We start from the raw sequence: 13,438 nt of genomic DNA on the forward strand, positions 1-13,438 counted from the left end.
AGAGTACTAGAAGATACCTTCTCATCCTACACAGCCGGTGAGCATGGCTGTGTTCGGATGGGGAATGAAGGTACGTGCCGGATTGCCGGCATCGGAGACGTGTGGTTGACAACCCCGACCGGATGCAAAATGCTGCTGAAGGATGTCCGACACGTTCCGGAGGTTCGATTGAACCTGATTTCGGCCGGAAGGCTAGACGATGAAGGCTACACGGGTAGCATCCGGAACGGCGTAATGAAGTTCAGCAAGGGGAGCCTGATAGTGGCTCGGGCCCGGAGGTCAACACACTATACCTGATTAATGCCCGGTTATGTCCGGAAGAGCTGAATGTGGCAGCCGACACTGCCGGTGAGCTGTGGCACAAGAGACTGTGCCACATGAGCGAGAAGGGATGAAGAGGCTTGCAGAAGACAACCTCATTCCAGTGAAGCCTGTGCACCTGGAGAAGTGCACCGATTGCCTGGCCTGTAAGCAGAACCGAACCTCCTTCCACTCAAGGGCCACCGACGAGACGTAGCGCCACCATTGGAGTTGGTGCACACCGACGTGTGTCAGGTAGAAACGAAGTCACATGGCGGAGCCCAGTACTTCGTAACATTCATAGATGACCACAGCCGAAGACTGTGGACGGCACCCTTGAAGACAAAGGACCAAGTATTGTCCGTCTTCAAAGAACTCCACGCGAGGTTGGAAAGGGAATCCGGCAAGAAGCTGAAAGCGATACGAGCGGATAACGGGAGGGGAATACACGAGGGCCAGTTCCAGGAGTACTGTCGCTCGAAGGGAATCCGACTCGAGTTTACTGTGCCGAAGACGCCCGGAACTGAACGGGCTGGCCGAGAGGATGAACCGACCGTAATGGAGAGGGTCCGGAGTATGCTGGCGCATGCGAAACTACCCAAGGGATTTTGGGCTGGGCAATGTCGACGGCGACGTATGTGATAAATAGATCACCCTCAGTACCTTTGGACGGAGACACGCCGCAGAGAGTGTGGACCGGTATGGGAAGTATCCTACCGGCATCTGAAGGTGTTCGGGTGTCTCGCATACGTGCATGTGGCAAAGGACCGAGAGGAAAGCTAGATCCAAAGACCCGGCCATGCATATTCCTCGGTTACGGCGACGACGAGTTCGGCTACCGAGTATGGGACCCGGTCGACAAGAAGATATTCAGGAGTCGAGATATCATCTTCATGGAGGAAAAGACACTCGCCGACTGGGAGTCGGAGAAGAAGATGAAGAGCTCCAAGTCGACCAGTGAGGATCAACTCTACGAGGAGCAGTCCCGACCGGCAAGGGACCGGTTAACACTCGAGGATCCGGCCGAAGACGGTGAAGAAACAGAACCGGCCGAAGAAGATGAAAATGATACCGGAACCGGCCCCGATCCCGAAATGAATTCGGATGAAGAAGAATCGGAAGAACCGGTTACCGAAGCTCCGGAACGGAGATATCCTCTAAGAGAGAGAAGGGCCCCCCGGAGATTTCCGGAACCAGAGCATGTGCTGCTAACCGACGAGGGGGAGCCGGAGAGCTTTGAAGAAGCAAAGCACGACACCCAAAGCCGCAGGTGGTTGAGTGCCATGCAGGACGAGATGGATTCCCTGCATGAGAACCACACATATGAACTAGTGAAGTTGCCGAAAGGAAAGCGGGCACTTCGAAACAAGTGGGTGTTCAAGCTGAAACCGGGAGATGCCGGAAACCCCCCGAGATACAAAGCCAGGATCGTGGTGAAGGGGTTTCAGCAGAAGAAGGGCGTCGACTTCGACGAAATATTTGCCCCGGTAGTAAAAATGACCTCCATCCGGACGGTGCTGAGCATAGCGGCAAGCATGGACCTCGAGGTAGAACAGATGGACGTGAAGACGGCATTCCTTCATGGTGACCTCGAAGAAGAGATCTACATGCAGCAACCGGAAGGATTCGAGAAGAAAGGGAAGGAGCACCTGGTATGTCGGTTGAAGAAGAGCCTTTACGGACTGAAGCAGGCTCCCCGACAATGGTACCGAAAGTTCGACTCTTTCATGACCGACGAAGGGTACCTCAAAACGCAGTCCGACCACTGCGTGTTTGTGAAGAAGTTCGAAGGAGGAGACTTTCTAATACTCCTCCTGTATGTGGACGACATGTTGATCGTCGGACGGGACCAGGTCAAGATACGGATGCTGAAGAAGGCTCTTCACCGAACCTTCTCAATGAAGGACCTGGGTTCGGCGAGACAAATTCTAGGGATGCACATCATCCGGGACCGGAAGAAGAAGCTGTTGTGGCTGTCACAGGAGAAGTACGTGACGAAGGTGCTTCACCGGTTTAACATGTCGGAAGCAAGGCCGGTCGGATCGACCCTCCCGGCAAACTGCAAGCTGTCCAGCAAGCAAAGTCCCAAGACAAAGGCTGGAAAGGAGGATATGATGAAAGTGCCGTATGCCTCAGCCGTCGGGAGCTTGATGTACGCCATGGTGTGTACGAGACCGGACATAGGATATGCAGTCGGAGTGGTGAGCCGGTACATGAGCAATCCCGGCAAAGAGCATTGGAACGCGGCCAAGTGGATACTCCGATACCTGAAGGGCACGGCAAACGTGTGCCTCCGATTCGGCTCCGGTAAGCCCGAACTCGACGGCTTCACCGATTCGGATATGTCGGCTGATGCAGATACCAGCCGGTCCACATCAGGGTATGTGATGACGTATGCAGGGGGAGCTGTTTCATGGCAGTCGAGGCTGCAGAAGACGGTTGCGTTGTCAACCACGGAGGCGGAGTACATGGCAGCTGTTGAAGCCGGCAAGGAAGTAATATGGATGAAGGACTTCATTAGAGAGCTCGGTATCCGGCAGGAGGAGTACCGACTCTACTGCGACAGTCAGAGTGCAATCCACCTTGCGAAGAACGCGGCCTATCACTCCCGGACGAAGCACATCCAGCGAAGATATCACTGGATCCGGGAAAGGATAGAAGACAATGAGTTCGTGCTGACGAAGATCCACACGGACGAGAACGGGTCGGATATGCTGACCAAGGTGCTCACACCCGACAAGCTGGAAGCATGCCGGAAGAGGATCGGATTGGAGAGACATCCCATGCCGAAGTGAAGGGGGAGTTTGTTGGGATTTCGGTCCCTTCAGATGGGATGGTCGGATGTCGGAGACCAAAGTCGACAAGCCCGGTTTCGGTTTCGGAACCGGATGATGAAGACCCCGACTTCGGAGTCGGATGACGAATGTACCCGAAGAAGAGATCCGGATGCAGGGACATATCCGTGAATATGTCTGCTTAGGGCCCCTCTGAGGCTATAGTTGTAAATAGCCCTAAAGTCATATATGTATAAATATGACTTAGGGCAAACAGTTTTTTATGTTGCTTCTCATTTTTCTGTTTTTCCACTCAAGAGGAGTGAAGAGAGAGAGCAGCCGTGAGAGAGAGAGAGAGAGAGAGAGATAGAGCGCGAGAGAGAAAGAGGACGACGCCTCTGTGTATTTCCGCCACCTGTGGCGAGGACAGCGAGCTCAAGGTCGTCGCCTTGGAGCTCGCCACTGTATACTTCTCTTGTATAGTGCTGTTTGGAGTCTTGTACTCCCGTGGTTTTTCCCATCTAGGGTTTTCCACGTTAAATCCCTGTGTGCTCGTGTTTTTGTTTCTTTCTCCGTGTGGTTCCTATTTTCTGCTTCATTGATCAGCGATTACTCGGTTGTGGCCGAGCGGTGAAGGTGAATATAAGCGTCTATTCCTTACACATTATGCGTACATGACCCGTGTAGCGGAAGTGCGTGAGCCGGAGAGCTACGCAGAAGCGGCTAAAGACGCGAATTGGCGTGCCGCGATGGAGGAAGAGATGCACGCATTGGCAGAGAACGAGACTTGGGACCTGGTTGACGCACCGAAGGGTGTGAAACCGATCGGGTGTAGGTGGGTGTACAAGGTCAAGTACAACACCGATGGCTCGGTCAACCGATACAAGGCTCAGCTAGTGGCAAAGGGCTACGCGCAGAAACACGGCATCGACTACGATGAGACGTTTGCGTCGGTCACGAAAATGACGATCGTCCGTGTTTTGCTCGCAGTAGTTGCGGACAAGGGGTGGCACCTACATCAAATGGATGTAAAGAATGCATTCCTGCAAGGTGACCTTGAGGAACAAGTGTACATGGTACAACCCCCCGGATTTCCCTCCGGAACGAACTCCTCGGCAGTATGCCGACTGAAGAAGTCCCTTTACGGACTGAAGCAAGCCCCACGTGCCTGGAACGCGAAGATCACGCAACAACTGCGTCGGATGGGCTTCGTCACGTCAAAATCGGACTCTTCCCTGTTCATCCGGAAAGGTCGACTCGGACCGGTTAGTATTCTACTATGTGTTGATGACTTGGTCATCACCGGCGCCGACCTAGTTGAAATCGACCGCGTGAAGCTCCAGCTTGCTGCATCGTTCGACATGAAGGATCTGGGGGACCTTCATTACTTCCTCGGGATCGAAGTGATCCGTACCCCCGAAGGCATATTGATCAGCCAACGTCATTACGTGCTGAGTATGCTCTTCAAATTCGGGATGGCCGACTGTAAGTCCGCCTCGACTCCTTTGGACAGAACCGTCAAGCTTCGTCCGGATATGGGAAAGGTATGCGAATCGACGAGGTTCGGACAAATTGTCAGAAGCCTCATATACTTGACCATCACCTGACCCGACCTTAGTTATCCGGTCGGAGTGATCAGTCAGTTCATGGCACGACCTACCGAGGAGCACCTTCAGTGTGCGCGACGCATACTTCGGTATGTCAACGACACTAAGGACCGGGGACTGCTATATCGGACCGGTGCAGCCGCGCAGTTAGTCGGCTACACCGATGCTGATTGGGCTGGCAACGCCGCCGATCGCCGATCCACGTCCGGATACGCGTTCTCCCTCGGGAGATGCCGCAATCGCGTGGAGCAGTAAGAAGCAGCCGACAGTTGCATTGTCGAGCACCGAAGCTGAGTACCGAGGAGCGGCTGTCATGACATGCGAAGCCATATGGTTGAAGCGGCTACTTAAGGACCTGCAAGAGGAGGTGTCTGATCCAACGACGATCTACTGCGACAACCTCAGCAACATCCGGCTCGCGAAGAACCCCGTTTTCCATGCACGGACCAAGCACATTGAGGTGCACTACCACTTCGTCCGTGAGCGTGTCCTTTCCGGTGAAGTCGAACTTCAGTACGTGCCGATGGATCGGCAGACTGCCGACATCTTCACAAAGCCTCTTGGTCTGGTCAAGTTGCGGCAATTCTCAGAACAGTCCCAAACGACCAAGCAAGGCAGTCCGAGTCGGTTGACTCGGTTGTCGAGTTCGACTTCGGATCGACTGAAGAAGCCGAGGGCGGACCCGCGGAAAAGTCCGAAAGCGGACAGAAGGGGAGCAGCCGAAGGAGAGAGCCGAAGCCAACCACGCATAGGGAAGATGACGCCATCGAGGGCGAGAAGACCGAAGACGAGTTGGAGAGAGCCAACTCGGACGAGAGCGAAAACCGATCGGAGGTAGCCGAGTCGGTTCGGATGTTTGATTCAGATACGCTGAATCAACCGAGGCCCAAGCAGAAGAAAAGGCAGCAGGAGAAGCGTCAACACCGCAACAACAGAAGAGTTGATAAGGGCCACATGAGCAGACAAGCCGACCGGAAGGGTCGAAGCGCGCGGAGTCGAACAGGTCGAGGAGCGCGAGCGAGGCGTGAAGCCAGGAGGAACCGGAGCTGTGAGCCCGAGGATCCCGAAGAGCCTCGAGTTGAGCCTGAGGGGGAGTGTTGAGAGACAAGCTCAACATCGGCCGGATCGGATCGGTTGGGACCGATCGGTTAGGCCGAGTGCGGAAACCAGGAGGCCGTTAGGAAAGATATTCCGTGAGGAATATATTTGGGAGTTAGTGTAGGAGCTCTCAATGAGCATTGAAGTACTGTCAGTACTTCGGTCAGTCTTCTAGGACTTATATAAAAGTGTTCACTGAGCACGTCTTATGTACAGATCGAGTATTATCGTTGAATATAGTTCTCTCTCATTCTCTCTGTCTCTCTCGTGTATACTGTGTAAGCTCAAGCTCTCCATTAAACCTGAGTGTGCTCCCTTCTGTTCTGTCTTTATACTTGCTTCCGCACGCTACTTTTTACAAGATGCATCACGTCGTTCCCTATAAATGCGAGGTAGACACTTTCTACAACATGGTTGAATTGAGTAGAAACCTGATTCAAAATTAAGCTAGTCACATGAATCAAATGATTGTATAGACGATGAGATCTTGCACTGACGTTTAAATCAGATAGGCACACCCCCTCCTCCAATCATAAAAATATTTCATCCAAAATATTTAATGAGAACCTTTCTAATGGTGGAATAATATTGAAATGGTATACTAGTGACCTCTTCTCTTGACAATATGGAGACAATTTCCAAGATGTGGGTGAATCAAGTTTTGAACTTATAGTATGCAATGGATTGGATGAATGAATGAATGGCCAAATACAGTGTTGGATGAGCAACGGGAAGCGAACGAGCTGCTGTTTTCCTGCACAGAAAATGGTGAATTAGTCATGGATTTCCTACGAATCTCTTTGCCCAATAGTGCTCCACATATGTCATTATAGAGTAATTTCCCATTTGGTGCACTATTGCTAACAATGGTGCAAAATGTGTCCCATGACATAGGCAAAGTGCATAACAAAAATACACTAGTCATTTTCTGAGCATGTAATTGAGACTATAGTGCATCAAAAATCATTCAAATGAGAGGCGACACTATTGCTAAATGGAATGCAACTAAGACGCAACTTCCAATTTCACAATCTCACATCAAGTGAGCAAGCATTGATAAATGCAAGTCCTCTCTTTTGTAAACTAGAAACAAATGAGTCCTCTCTGTTTCTAGGTTTAGAGAAGAAAAAATACCTTTCAAAGGTACATTTCCCCCAAACATGGCTCGAAAAATAGTGGAACAACAAGACCTTACAACAACAAGAGAGTTTGGAGATTACCTCTCTTTGATGAGTTCTTGAAAAACAGTAGAGAGGGGGCAAACATAGGAAAACTTGAACGATTCCTACCACATATGAGGTCTCTCACGAAGCCCTTCGTTTTGATACCACTGTTGGATGAGCAATGAGAAGCGGATGAGCTACTGTTTATCTACACAGAAAATGGTGAACGGAACAGAAAGCAAGAGAGCACAAAGAAAGACACAAAAGAAAATGTTTTGGCGGGCACGCGAAGAACCCTGATTTTATTATCTTATATACTTAGTGATAAATAGTGAGAATTACCTTTCTGGCCTTTCTCACTATGTATCATCCAGTAGAAACCACATTTGAAATTCAACTAATCATGGTGATTGGATGAATGTGTGGACATTGTGTAGAAACGACATTTGAATGGATGACAAAAGCATGTTATGTAGGATGAACAAAGATATGATGAATGTCATGGTTGCGGTTGCCAGGGCGAAGTGAACAAGAATTTCTAGTCATGTCTATTTTCTGGGCCACCTATGCCTAGAATATATTAATAATGCACTACTCGAGCAACCATTGGCCAATGTAGTGTAGCAATAGTGAACGACTCCTTCCTACCTGGGGTTATGGATAGCCACCTGAAAATATCTCATGGTATGAAATTTCCCGTATCCACCACACACAACATGTATGTCCAAATTAGATCATGGGTGTACGGATATGACATGTGCAACCCAATACCTCATACCTATCATATCCATAACTATGTTTCTCTATACTCAATAATTCACTAAATGAATTTGAGGAAAGTTCAATAATCTATGATCCCTTGTCTATTGAGAGGAGGAATGGTTTCAGAATAGAGGATTCACAATTACTACCTCAATTGATTGATCTTCATGTATTCAAAAGGGCGGCACAAGAGAAAACCCCCTCTACCACAAATTATAATGTGCATTCTCCTACTTTGGGATATCCAAAGGAAAAGAACCATCGCATCATGTTCTCTGATTGCACCATCCAGCAGTTCCTCTACAAAATCTAGCCACCATGATTTATTTCGTCGGTGGTTTCGCAGGTATGAGTCCCTTTAACTTCACCCATAGTCGAATGTTAGAAAAAAATATCCTTAAGCGCAATTTGCTTCAATACGAAAAAATGTGCCTTCATTGTTGCAACTGAATGGCTCATGTATCAAATCTTTAGTAAATATTGCAACACACCTAGGAAGGGTTAAGGGTATCCTTGAAATCACAACACAAACAAATGCCCAAGCATGGTTTTGATTCTTTGGACAAATTCACTTGCACATCATGCTTGGAGGGCACATTCGATCACTTCGTTGCATACGACTCCATTCACATGGAAGGAGGTTGGATAAAAATAATATATAGAACTAATGTTTGTATTGATAGAAGCACCAAATGATCAACAACCAATGTAGAACAAAGAGTTTCATGTTTTTGAGGATGCATTTGATGTGGGGATCATAATCATCCTTGTGCAACTCTATGAATGCAATTTGGTACTGCTAATATATGATTCTAGCTTGATGCTATCCAAAGCACAAGGGAATTAATTAACAACCGATTGAGGCTCGTACATTATTATCTACGATGTGAACACGTTCAAGTACCACTTATTAGGAAATAATGTCACTATTCCACCTTCACTACATCCCATTATTATAAATGGTTGTGTAATCCATGATAATCAACAAATCAGTGTGGTGGATGCCAATCCTCTACAAATTATTCGGAAGTTCGAGTACCACTTATTAGGAAACAAAGTTATTGTTCCACATTGACCATATCCCATTATTGTACATGGTGGACATGTAGTCCATGCTAACCAAGAAATTAGTGTTAGATGTTAATTCTCTAGGAATTTGAGATTGGTAATATGCCACATGGCTCAAATGATGCATCTAATGTTGGACTATTTGCCTAGGCTACAAATGAAGAGCCATTTCTCAAATGAAGAGATCATCCATATAAGTGCAACAATATTCATAGTCAATCCAAAGTGTGGATCCTCAAAATGGTGTGCTTTTTACATCATAGAATATATCTAAAGAGCTAACAGAATTGTGGCCAAACATTATGTTAGGGAAAGGACCCCTCATAATGCAAGGCAAAGTGGAGTGTGATATCTTATTGTCTAGAGAAACACCCATAACAAGGCAAGTGATAGTGTCAATGATGGGGTGAGATCATTGTTACGGGCATGACCATATAATATCCCGTGGTGAGAATTTACTGTAGTATTCTATACACGTGGATAAAGTGTGCGGGTTAAATGAGAGTATAAAGAACGGGAGGATTACTTTAAATCATCGGGATTGAGACAACCCATTAGGCCAAGTGTGAACTTGCCTGGGGGCCTTAGGTCTGGCTATAAATATGAGGCCTAGCTACCCTCATTTCATCATCTTTTGACTACGTCGAGACTCTGACGTTGTGGTGGGTCAACTCTTGTAGCGAGCGTGCCAGCGCCAGGTACGACTCGACGCCACGATGGTGGTATGGGACGCCGATCGAGGCTCGGGTCCGTCTCGATCCCTTTGCTCGGGGGTGGTCGGGTGGATCGACACCCTTCTTTCTCTCTCTCCTTTCTTATTTCATATATATTATATCCTTATCATATGTTTACATTAGATCATCACTCTAACAATAATAGAAAGGGTGTGGATGCTCCAACAAACCATAGTTTTACTAGAAACATTTTAAAGCCTTAGACATTGACATTTACAAACGGGACTTGCAAACCCTGTCATTATGTAATTTGGAGACACGAACGAGATTCTACCAGTGAGGTTAAGCTCTCTTCATTGGATCCATTATTTCAACAACCAAGGTGTAACACATGGTAATATTTAGTGATATGGGACACTAATGGTATTTTTTGTTTCTCTTGTCCTTTGCTCGAGGTGGTCGATATGGTTAAGAACTCCTAATCCATTATTCTCCTTAGACAAAAGGCTCCATGTTTACCTAAAAATGTCAATAAGTGTGTATGTTGCATATGATTGAAGGTTGTATGAATGTCTATGAATAAATAGTTACATGTATGTATGTGTGTATGCATGTATGTGCTTGTGTGTGTATGAACAAATGTGTGTGGTTGTATGAATGAATGTATGCATGTGTATGATCAAATGAATGTGGGTGTATGAAGTTATGAATGTGTATAAGTATACAAATGCATATAAGTGTATCAGTGAGTTTGAGTATGATTTAATGAATGGGTATAAACAAGAAACACTTGATGGTTGTCAACAAGTCATTTAATGATGTGTTGTAGCATGGAAGGGTTAGTACATTTCAGTAGGTTTCGGTAAGGGACACATATTTATTGCATTGTTTAATAATGCCTTTTACGAAAATAAAGCATGACATGCTATGGTAGTGTGGTTGAAACAAGTCAATAAGGAAGTTTCACACATGCATCTCAACATCCTCGAGCAGATCAAACATGAGCAAATATCTCCATGATTTTGTAATGTATGGTGCATCTACTTTATATCTTGGTATTATCATTATTCATTGCTAAATGTGTGGTGATTCATCAACAAAGATAAGGAGTTATGAAAGACAAACCAATGATGTGTGCGATTGACGTTGAATCCTACGTACTAGCATAAGGATCAAGTCTCTACGTTTCGTGTGTGAGAGGACGGGAAGGTTATAAGATTTAAAGTAGTTGAGAGAGACATTTATATCTATTTATCCCACATACGGGAGCCTACTTACGCCAAGCCTATAAATGTGGAAGTAGAAGCAATATACTAATTGTACCTTTCTCGGCCTTTTGGCTAAGATCAGGAGTGTTAACGTTCTTATGAAATTAATATCTGATATGCGGCCTATGAAGCCACATGATATTAACCTAATTTGTTTCATGGAGCAGCCCCTGTTTGAGGCAGCTTGCCGTCTCTGGGATCTGCATGCGTTGCCTCGTCGTTGCGCTGAAGCTGAGGTTATACAATCACCCATAATCTTCCAGCAGTAGAAAAATGTGGTAGAATCTCCATTCTATGGAAATCATTGCCGAGTAGAGTCAAAAAAGTGTAATACAAGAGCGTCAGCTTAGAGTTCAGTCATGCACGGGATATGATGCGGGTGTGTACTAGCATGCAGAGTGCGCATTCTATATATAAAACGAGTAACTAATTAGGTCCCGGGGATTAGATGATGGTGGACGAATTGAACGGAAGCTAGGGATGGGAAAGTAAAAATTACTGAGGGTGGGATCCGATGGATGGTCGTAGGAACAGATTATGCGTATGGTAAGGGGAGGATGGGATATATACAATGGAAAATACTGTGTTTGGGTGGGAAGGGCCCATACAGTGTTCTAAGACCAACTGTTGCGATTCACACGGCAAAGTGAAGTATAGATTTCACAGTCAAACGCTCGCATTCTTTGGTTGGGCTACTAATGGACGGAATCCTTCTCTGAAGGTGTTTAATCTTGCGTTCTTGTTAGGAGTCCTCAGGGTTGCATGTAGAATAATGCCTGTTTGCATGTAAAGAGAAGAAAGAAGTATTGAGACAAAAGTTTACAAAATATTTTTGAACATGGCTCATATATTATCTACTATTTGTTCCTCTGTAGTTTATCATGGCTCACATGGAATAGTCTCAACTTACAAGGCTCAAATTGAAGGTTGTATCGTGGAGACATGTTGGCTTCAAGGTCTTCTTTAGAAATTGAGTCCCTAGATAATATACTTAAATGTAAAACCATCTCAATTATGTTCTGCCTCAAATTTCTTGGATAGTTTTTTGCGAAGTTACTAAAGACAGCCCCCTTATTTTTATACATCTGAGATGTGATTGCTATATGTACTACCGCAAATCAACTAACTTGAATGCTTGCTACTTATGTTTCCAACTCGTTTAGATTTATTGTATTGAAAAGTTTCCAAATGGTGTTTTATTGACTACATTGAGCAAATCAATGGTATTATAGACACATATTCCCAACAATGTTTAGAATGTAAGATAATTGACTCTATTTCATCGTATGCACTAAGTGACACAATGCCACCCTACACTTCCACTCTATAAAGCAACACTTCAACCACTAACGTTTGATAACATTAATCTCACTTTCCATCGTTAAATATCACTTTAGTTTCACCTCAATTGTACAATTACTATTCCAACCTTTTTGAAGTCTAGATGTGTAGCTCACATTCCATTGACTTGTCAATGAGACATAATATTAAGATATTTGAGTCTTGGCGCCATTTGGATTGGTTCTCCTTAGTATATAAAAGTGGGGTAGTTTCTTGGTTGTATTGCCATCATTTCGGTTGTTCGCATTGATAGTTAGCTTGATGATTGACATAATGTTCTTGTGCCAACAGTTCTCGTATGTCGCCATCATTTGGGAAAATTGCGATGTGCACTCTATTGAATTCATTGTGATATCTTCTTCTTAATAAATAAAATCAATTTGGTTTAGTGTTATCACTTTTTAACGAATTTGCTAAATATTATTTATGACCCATTCCTATGATTAACCCTAAGGCAGATCTAATAAATTTGGAAGATGGAAGCCAAATGAGTATAATCTAGACTTGATGTTTAAAGCCAATTGATTGTGCATGTGCGCCAAACAAGAAATTGTCCGGCATTGTTGATTGTGATGAAGAAACAATCCAAACAAAATCATTGAGGTTAGGAAAAACTTCAAAGTAACAAAAATAAAAATGCAACGAATGACTAGCCTTGTGAGACAAACTTAAACATTAGACAAGAAGAGAGCATGATGCTTTATCAAAAGTTTCGCAAACCTAAATCAATTATGGTAATGGTTGGTGTACAAACATAATTGTTTCTGCAAACGTAGAGGCTATGGATAACGAAAACTCCAAATAATAAATAGGAAGGCATGCCTTATAATACTCTTTTTTGTAAAATGTGTATATGCAGAAGTCGTAGAGCTTTGGAGTGAAACAAACGCTTGCGGAAAGGTTGGGTTGTATGGTACTATAATTATTGTTGCGCTGCTGGTATGAAAAAGGGGGAAAGGTTTTAAGGTCACTGTAGTACAGATAGAGATATATATGTATATATATCCAGTCTTTGAAATCAATCAGCCAAAAGTCTTTCTTGTGGAAGGACAAATATGAGAATCTCCGGTCTTTGAAAAACCCTTCATTCCGTAAGAAAAATTATGCATTCCAAATTAAACTTGTCTAGGAAGAGGTTACGAATCACGATGTACGTGCACATGGAAAATCCGGTGTCCCATTTTTATGGAGAAAACTTCACAGCCACACGCTCTCTATTTCTCTGTGGGTCCGCATTAGTGGCCCATAGCTATGGCCATAGCTGGCGGCCGCCGTGCCCAGAAAACGCAAATAATGCACGACCTGAACAACCGATGGTAGTGTAGGGCTGCTACATAACTCCTCGTTTGCCTAGCTACTCAAAATTCTCTTTATATGTCCTCT

The 13,438-nt window shown here is 45.3% G+C and overlaps 1 protein-coding gene, 1 long non-coding RNA gene and 1 other non-coding gene across 3 annotated transcripts in view; 2 read left to right on the forward strand and 1 right to left on the reverse strand.

Annotated features, from left to right (window-relative positions):
* LOC147852774 (uncharacterized) overlaps nucleotides 1-13,438 on the forward strand; it is a 142,283-nt gene that overhangs the window by 118,304 nt on the left and 10,541 nt on the right. The window lies entirely within an intron of this gene.
* LOC147852776 (uncharacterized) overlaps nucleotides 1-13,438 on the reverse strand; it is an 87,348-nt gene that overhangs the window by 72,238 nt on the left and 1,672 nt on the right. The gene's annotated exons all lie outside the window — the stretch shown is intronic.
* LOC147852780 (U2 spliceosomal RNA) lies at nucleotides 10,766-10,964 on the forward strand. Its single transcript, XR_015531365.1, has one exon. It is a non-coding gene; the product is annotated as a U2 spliceosomal RNA (small nuclear RNA).

The sequence above is a fragment of the Azolla caroliniana genome, unplaced genomic scaffold, assembly GCF_043228905.1.
Source record: "Azolla caroliniana isolate FFs.n. ecotype wild unplaced genomic scaffold, voAzoCaro1.0.p SCAF_17, whole genome shotgun sequence".
In the NCBI taxonomy this organism is placed as follows: domain Eukaryota; kingdom Viridiplantae; phylum Streptophyta; class Polypodiopsida; order Salviniales; family Salviniaceae; genus Azolla; species Azolla caroliniana.